The following is a 9,319-nucleotide window of genomic DNA, read 5'->3' on the forward strand; positions in this document are numbered from 1 at the left end:
TATCAATGACTCATCATTAAACAAACATTCACTGAGCACCTACCGTGTACCAGGTTGTGTGTCAGATGCTGGGGATACAGAGATGTGGAGTCAAAGGCTGCTTTGAAGCATGGTGTAAGTGGGAGAAGGTCAACAGGCAAGAGTTCAAAGGTCTGTCAAGAGGATTCTTGGAAGACCTCTCAGAAGGGCTGGGACAGTGCCAGTTTGCAGCTGGGGTGTTTGAAAGTACCCAATAGATAACTCTGGCCAACCTGAAATGGAATAACTTACAAAGATAAAACAAAGGAAGTTGGCAGGTAGAGAGAAAAATGTTAACTTCACCCTTGATAGAGCTGATACTGGAGAACATAGTGGCTGAGTTGGTAAAGAATCTGCCTGCAATGCAGGAGACCTGGGTTGGATCCCCGGCTTGGGAAGATCCCTGGGAGAAACAAATGGCAACCCACTCCAATACTCTTGCCTGGAGAATTTCATGGATAGACGAGGACAGGCTGCAGTCCATGGAATTGCAAAGAGTTGGGACACAACTGTGTGACTTTCATTTTTTTTCAGTTTCATATGCCAACAACGGAGCTTCCCAATCAGAATTGGACTGATCCACCCACCCAGCATCCAGGGACAGAGCCTGCCCCTGGAGCACTGGAAGACAAGGACTGGGGCAGCTTGTACTCGGAACGTTAGGGTTTAGACAATCCATGTCCACATATTGTCTGTAAGGTATAAACAGTGTGGTGTAAACGTGTAAACATGTATAAATGAACTTTACTCCTTAAAGCTAATCCTTAGATTAATCAATCCTTAGATTAATCCTTAGAGGTGGTTAGTTAGCATTTGAACCCACATTCCAGAGAAGTTGAAGCACTACAAATGTCATTATCTAAATCTACAGCCAGAGGATGTTAATAAATATGTTAGAGATAATTTTTCATTGCTGAAATGAATGGCATTTGATATGTATATACATATATGGCATGCTAGAAAGATTATACTGGCCTAACGGTCCTCACAGAAGTAAAGGAGCTCTCTTGGGTCTCTTCTATAAGAGACTCATTCCTTAGAGCTTTACCCTAATGACCTAATCACCTCCCAAAGGTCCCACCTCCTACTACCATCACCTTGGGAGTTAGATTTCAATACACAAATTTTCAGGGGACATAGTAGGGACAGGGGTTTGTAGTGTCATCTCTAGTTTCAACATGTGAGCACAATTCACAGAGAAGTATTCAGTCTATAAATATTTGTTGGGCCATTAATATATCAATAGCAAATATACAGTAGTAACCCTAGATGGTAGATGGTATTTCCAAAGATAACCACTACAGTTTTCCAAGGGTAAAATTTTTTTCTGTATGCTATGTATATAGTGCCCAGAAACCAGGGGTCCCTTAAATATGTTTCCTATGTTCAGTAGATGATTAACCTCTGCATACACATTGCGTTTGTGAAGGGAATGGCAACCCGCTCCAAGACTCTTGTCTGGAGAATCCAATAAACACAATGCCTGGCATGTGGAAGTTTCTCAATAAATACCTGCTGAATAAATAAAGGCATAAATCTAGAAGAAGCATAAAACCCCTCTGTGTTAGCTAGCCATTGCTGCATAGCAAATTACCCCAGACGTTAGCATCTTAAAACAATGATCATTTCTTATCTCACAGTTTCTGTGAGGGAAAAGTCAGGAAGCAGCGTGGCTGGGTGGTTCTGGCTCAAGGTCTCTCACAAGGTTGCAATCGAGGTGTCAGCTAGGACTACAGTCATTCAAAGCTTGATGAGGCAAGAAGACCCCCTTCCAAAAATACTCACGAGGTTGTTGGCCACAGTTGCCAATTCTTTCTCATGTTGGCTTCCTCATAGGGCTGCTCACACAGGGCAGCCGGCCTGCTCTAGAACAGATGATCATGATGCAAAAGAAAGGCCACATTGCCCTTTATGACCAAGTCTCCAGTCACCATCACTTGGGCCTTATTCTGTTCATTAGAACCAAGTCACTAAATTCAGCCATCACTTCAGGGAAAAGGATTACAAAATATCAGAGGATCACTGGGGACCATCCTGGAGGGCTACGTACCACACCTTGGGAATTGTCAACTGGCTGCAAATAGCAGCCTCCAAATGCTCAGACAAATGTGTTCTTTGCTGTGAAACTGGTTATAAATTGTTTATCAACCTTTCTCTCGTAGTTTTGCGAACATGGTAACACTACTACCTCTTTGCTTTTCAAATGCAAAGGGCATTTCAGCAGGTAAATGGACAGTGATAACAACTACTTTTGCACTGCAAAGATTCCAGGTCGGTTCAGATAAATTGCTTTGAGCAAGTTTTGGTTACCATCCTTTTTTTAATTAAAAAAAAACATTTTTTTTGGCTGCACAGCATGTGGAATTTTAGTTCCCCGACCAGGGATTGAACCCACATTCCCTGTGCTGGAAGCACAGAGTCTTAACCACTGGACTGCCAGGGAAGTTCCTGGGTTCCTATATTTGAAGTACAAGATTGTTCTCTGACTAGAATGAAAGTTCAGTTTGTACTTCTCAAGCCCATCTTCACCAATTCAACAAAGCTAGATACCAGTTTAAGCATTAAAAAGAAAAACTACTAATTCTGATAGCCCATTTTACTTAAACTCTTAGTCTACGATGACCTGTAAAAGCAAGCAAAGTATTAGCTTGCTGCAAACGTAATTGTGGTTTCAGACCATAAATTTTAAATCATTATAAATAGATTCAAGCATATCTTTATGACTCAAAACAGGAACTATTACAATCAAGAAATTTTTGCCAACAAAAAATGTTTGTTTATTCCTGTAGCATAAAAATCTGTGCTTCACAAAACCAGAAATATAGACCAATGGAACAAGACAGGAGGCAAGAATGTACAATGGGGCAAAGACAACCTCTTCAGTAAGCAGTGATGGAAAAACTGGACAGCTACATGTAAAAGAATGAAAGTAGAACACTTCTTAACATCATACACAAAGAGAAACTCAAAATGGAATAAAGATCTAAATGTAAGTCCAGGAACTATAAAACTCTTAGAGGAAATCATAGGCAGCACACTTGATATCATAAATCAAAGCAAGATCCTCTATGACCCACCTCCTATACAAACAAATGTAAACAAGTGGGACCTGGTTAAACTTAAAAGCTTTTGCACAGCAAAGGAAACTATAAGAAAGGTGAAAAGACAACCCTCAGAACAGGAGAAAATAATAGCAAATCAAACAACTGACAAAGGATTAGTTTCCAAAATATACAAGCAGCTCATTCATAGAACTCAATACCAGAAAAACCACCCAATTAAAAAATGGGGAAAAGATTTAAACAGACATTTCTCCAAATAAGACATACAGATGGCTAAGAAAGACATGAAAAGATGCTCAATATCACTCATTATTAGAGAAACACAAATCCAAACTACAATGAAGTATCACCTACACCACTCAGAATGGCCCTCATCAAAAAGTGTACAAACAGGAGAGGGTGTGGATAAACACTTGCACTGTTGGTGGGAATGTAAATTGATATAGTCACTACGGAAGACACATGTACCCCAGTGTTCACTACAGCACTATTTACAATAGCTAGGACATGGAAGCAACCTAGATGTCCATCGACAGATGAATGGATAAAGAAGTTGTGGTACATATACACAATGGAATATTACTAAGCCATAAAAATGAACACATCTGAGTCAGTTCCAATGAGGTGGATGAACCTAGAGCCTATTATACAGAGTGAAGTCAGAAAGACAAAGATAAATATTGTATACTAATGCATGTATACAAAATCTAGAAAGATGGTACCACAGAATTTATTTGCAGGGCAGCAATGGAGAAACAGAGAGAACAGACTCATGGACATGGGGAGAAGGCACGAGAGAGCGGGCTGTATGGCAAGAGTAACATGATAACTTACATTGCTGCTGCTAAGTCACTTCAGTTGTGTCCGACTCTGTGCGACCCCAGAGACAGCAGCCCACCAGGCTTCCTCATCCCTGGGATTCTCCACGCAAGAACACTGGAGTGGGTTGCCATTTCCTTCTCCAATGCATGAAAGTGAAAAGTGAAAGTGAAGTCATTCAGTCGTGTCCAACTCCTCTCGACCCCATGGACTGCAGCCTACCAGGCTCCTCCATCCATGGGATTTTCCAGGCAAGAGTACTGGAGTGGGGTGCCATTGCCTTCTCTGGATAACTTACATTACCATATGTAAAACAGACAGCCAAAGGGAATTTGCTGTATATCTCAGGGATCTCAAACAGCGTCTCTGTACCAACCTAGAGGGGTGGGATGGGGAAGGAGATGAGAGGGAGGTTCAAGAGGGAGGGGACATATGTATACTTATGGCTGATTCATGTTGAGCTTTGACAGAAAACAACAAATTCTGTAAAGCAATTATTCTTCAATTAAAAAATAAAATTTAAAAATAATTAAAAAAAAATCTGTGCTTCAGGATTTGATTAAATTCTTGGAAAGCATTTTCTGCCTCCTGCTGGTTGTGGAAGCCTTTCCCCCACAAAAAGTTGTCAGGATGCTTGAAGAAGTGGTGGGCAGTTGGCAAGAGGTCAGGTGAATATGGCGGATGAGGCAAAATTTTGTACCAACCTAATATCACTATTATCAGGAATTTCTGATGTAAAGTGATTGGTGTTTGTCAAAGAACAAAACACGGATTTGCTTCAGGGAAGCGGGGATAAGTTTCTTTTTGCTCTTGGGTCTAAAACACACACACTTTCTCACACACAAAAAAATCAAAGTAAGGAAAATTAATTAATTTTTATTAATATCAATTATTAATGAATAATTAATAATTTTTATTAAGGAATTTGCCACACAGAGATTTCAGGTGAGTTAGTCAGAGGCAAAAGTGGTCTCAGGTGAATATTTTCTAGTGGGTAAACATACATAGCCATTTGGTGGGATGGAGATAGGGGCCTTCGGTCTATTTTTAGCCCATTATGTCTGCAGCCTCAGCCAGTGCCTGCACAACTGTGTTCAGTGGAAAGTCTCTTTGTGCCCAATCCAAAGCTTCAGAAGAAGCAATTAAATGTTCATGAGAGGTAAACATGGAAAAGTGGAAAAAGCAATTTTCTCCTTACAGATCATTTGAATAAAACTCAGTATCAAAGATGACTGAAGAGAAACTTTCCCAATGACGCTATGGGTGTGAACATTTTCATAGAGATTTTCCCTAAAAACAGTTTTGCACAATAGCTGCCAAACCTGTCCCAGATGTTCCACATCAGTCTTCTGAGATGGTATCTTCACTGAGGTCAGCAGAAACTCTAGCTGAATTGCCTTAAATCCTGTACCTCCAAGACCAAATGCAACTTAGGCCTTAGGAATTTTGTACCACCTTGGCCAGTTCTGTGTGGCTGGTAACCTTAGCCACCAAAAAAATGCTTTTAAATCATTTTTATGTGACAATTAGATTAAAATGTGTCCTTTGAAGTCTGTTTCCACTTGCCATTTTGGATATCACTTAAATTGAATCTCTGCTTTTGTGCTCATATGTTGGGCCATGGGGCCATAGGGCCTATTAAAGGGTTTTTTTTTTAATAAAAACAAACTTCATTTTAATATTAAAACAGTAACACTAAAAAATGAGACTATGAGTATGCACTGCCAAGTCAATCCAAATAGCAATTCTGATTTAGAATTGATAAACTGTAAGATCCTAACGGTAACTAGCTATTATAAACATAAGTTCTATGTCAAGACAAGCTCTCAGCTACAGAATTCTAAAAATCCTAAAACTCCATCTCCTAAGGTACCAGCAAAGAGGAAAGGGATTTTTAATCTGAGAGGAGAGTAGCAATGGAGTTGCTGGTTACCAGAGGAGGAATTTGAGTCATCACAGCAGGAAGGTTAGAGAAAGTGAAAGTGAAGTGGCTCAGTTGTGTCCGACTCTTTGCGACCCCATGGACTGTAGCCTATCAGGCTCCTCTGTCCATGGGACTTTCCAGGCAAGAGTGCTGGAGTGGATTGCCATTTCCTTCTCCAGGGGATCTTCCCAACCCAGGAATCGAATCCAGGTCTCCTGCATTACAGGCAGACACTTTACCGGCTTCAGAGAACACTAACTAAATTATATTTTTAAAACTTTTTTCCCCCAGTCCTAAAATTCACCCAGGAAAAAGAGGCTGGTTTAAGTGCAAAGCAGAGAAAATTGATCAGCCTGGAGGGCTGCACCTAGTCTGAGAGGTCGAATGGCATCTTGCTGATGACCTCCCCATTCTCATCGACTATGGTGTCGTAGGCCCAGCGGCGGTTGCAGCGGCAAGTGGGCCCGCACTTGGTGGACTTACACTTGGGGCACGGGTAGAAGCAACCCAGGCAGCCTTCATCAAGGCAGTCACACAGGTCAGCCTCATTGAAGGTGAGCCTGCCCTTTTCGTCATACTTGTTGACTTCACGTTTTTCAGGAACAAGCTCATTCTTCTTTGCCATTTGCCCTTTCTTTATCTCCTGCCTTAGTTGAGGATTAAAGTTGGCTACCTGAGGCCAAGGATTTTGAAATGACAACCGTTTTAACTGCGGATCCAACCATTTCATTTGCTTCAGTTCCTTCTCACTTGGTTTCTCAGGAGAACTTTGACGTGCAGGTCTCTCTCGCACGGAACTGCTCTTTTCTGCTTGTTCACTCATTTCTGCTCACCTGGGGACACAAACAAAGTCAGCAACCATTTGTGGGAGCTCAGTCAACCATGAGGACGCTGGAGCTAGTAAAAGTCATTTCAGAATGGGCCTATTAAGTTTTTACTTCAAACCTGGCTTAAGTGGATAGGAGCAAGTTTATCAACACCAACAAATCTTTGGACAAAAGTGCTTTTATCAGATAGTATTTCCTCCTTTATTTAACCATCTCTTTTGTCTATCAAATGTTTAAATAACCATTCATGTTTGTCTAGACTAGTACTTCTCAAACATTAATGTGCATATGAATCGTTTCATGATTATGATTATGATTATGATTAACTAGATTATGATTCAGTTAGGACTGGGGTGGGGCCAGAGAGTCTACCTTTCTAATGTATGCCCAGATTGTACTGATATTGCTAATTCCAAACCTACTTTGAGTCTCAAGGGCCTAGAGCTAAACCAATAGTGATCAGGGGCAAAAATTGCTTGGTCAGGGGCAAAAATTGCTTTGCTTTAATAGAAACCCAGTTATTCTTCTTCGGTGAGTGGCCCTAGGATAGAAAAACAACAGGTTTTTATGTAAAGAATCTCTTTCTCTCCACAATGCCCTACCACCACCCCCACACAAGGCAAACTCTTGACTTTTCCTCCAGCTAAATTGGTTTGAACAAAGAAAATACTGTTTGAATCACTTCAGATCAATAAACATATTCCTTGTTTCTCATGTCTGTTGTAAGTCATGGAAATTGGATGGGCACTTTTAGCGATTGCCTTTTCTCTTTAAAACATCAACACATTAGCTGTGGTTTATTTATTTTGCTTGAAGTGACCTCCAATTCTCCTCAAGAAACACTCTACAAGCTACTTTAAGGTAATTCATCATATTGAATTAGTGATTGGTTTTTAAAAGGCTTTTTAAAGTCAGTACATTCTCAAGGACTTTCAGTGTCGTTTCACCTCTCGCCATGTCTCACTGTCTCCCTGTGTATGTCTCTTCCCTCACCACTCCCCCCATCCCTCTGTTGTTCTCCTAATTGGCCCATGTCCTGCAGACTCCACAAAGCTTCCCAAACTACTGATAATTTAAAGCAGAGAGGCAGAGGACACCCATTTCTTTAAGGATGTTGTGCCTAGCTTCAAGAAGCAAACTGGCCAGAAGGAAGAGAGACAGAGGATGGGGCATCAGCTGTGAGAGGATCACCATACTAGAGAAAAATTCCCTTTGCTTCTCACTGGAGAGTTTCAGGCAATTCCAGAGGACTGGCCACACTCTGTTTGATCCATACTACTAATTTCACACAACAGGTTCCTTTTAGGTCTTCCTTGTCACTTGAACGATGTAGTGTCTACAGAGAGGGAAAAGCAACTGATTCCCCTGAATCTGTCTCTTGAATTGGATTTATTTGCCAGGATTTTGTTGAGTAAATACCCAGGACAGAAATAATATGGTTTCATAATTTCTATCTGCTGCTACTGCTAAGTTGCTTTAGTCGTGTCCGACTCTGTGCGACCCCATAGATGGCAGCCCACCAGGCTCCCCTGTCCCTGGGATTCTCCAGGCAAGAACACTGGAGTGGGTTGCCATTTCCTTCTCCAATGCATGAAAGTGAAAAGTGAAAGTGAAGTCACTCAGTCTTGTCCGACTCCTAGCGACCCCATGGACTGCAGCCCACCAGGCCTCCGTCCAGGTAAGAGTACTGGAGTGGGTTGCCATTGCGTAATTTCTATCTAAGTTACTCCAGTGTCTTGGCAGGTCTAGAACATTTAGTTGTTTCGTTACTCTTATTCTTTGAGTTGTAATTTCATAGTTGACTACTTACTTTACTTTTTTTGGGGAAAAAAAGGGTAGCAGCTACCTTTCTGATACATTACCCTAGGCAGAGGAGCCTCAGGCATCACACTGCCAGGGATCAGACACTAGCACTGTCTCCACCACTAACTATCTGACTTTAACTTAAAATGACTTCAGTTGCTTAACCTCAGTTTCCTCATCTGAAAATGGGGATACTAATAGTACCTTCTCTATGGGTATGCCCTCAGTTAGGTGCAGTGAGAACTTCAAAGATGATAATAAGACCAGGTTTCTGCCTGCAAAGGTTTGGCAATCTCCACTTGAGAGATCAAGTGTCTGCAGCTCACTGCAAGGACAGGGAAAGGTGCTCCAGTTCAGATTCAGAGAACCCTGTGGGGGGTGGGGGTGGGGTTCGTAATAATCAAATATCAATAGAGGCATCCCTATTTAGAACTAGGCTTTATATCTTTTTTCTGCAACCCCCCCCAGTTTAGTGAGGTCCTGTCACTCATTTGTGTCCAACTCTTTGCAACCCCATGGACTATAGCCCTCTAGGCTCCTCGTTCCATTTTCCAGGCAAGAATATTGGAGTGGGTTGCCATTCCCTTTTCCAGAACTAAGCTTTACATCTTAAAAAATTCCAGTTCATCCCCATAATGGTAAAAAAAGTCAGTGTGTGTGTGTTTATGTGCAAATTTGCCACCATAATTCAGTCTAAAGCCACTATTTTTTTTCATTCATTCAACAAATATTGATCTGGAGTCTATCATATATGCTAGGAATTGTGCCCTATTTATTGCAGTCACAATTGCACACACAAATCCAGAGTCCTTCAAGCAGTGGCCTTTACAAAAATGAATCCTACTAGTCCTGTCCGACTCTGTGCA

The 9,319-nt window shown here is 41.3% G+C and overlaps 1 pseudogene across 1 annotated transcript; it reads right to left on the reverse strand.

Moving 5' to 3' along the window:
* Positions 1 to 4,759: 4,759 nt before the first annotated feature.
* Positions 4,760 to 6,661, reverse strand: LOC147339848 (ARL14 effector protein-like pseudogene; annotated as a pseudogene). Its single transcript, XR_015159114.1, has one exon. The product of XR_015159114.1 is annotated as an ARL14 effector protein-like pseudogene (transcript).
* Between the last annotated feature and the right edge of the window lie 2,658 nt (positions 6,662 to 9,319).

The sequence above is a fragment of the Bos grunniens genome, chromosome X, assembly GCF_055505025.1.
Source record: "Bos grunniens cultivar Pamir isolate PY7600 chromosome X, Bosgru_T2T1.0, whole genome shotgun sequence".
NCBI lineage: Eukaryota > Metazoa > Chordata > Mammalia > Artiodactyla > Bovidae > Bos > Bos grunniens.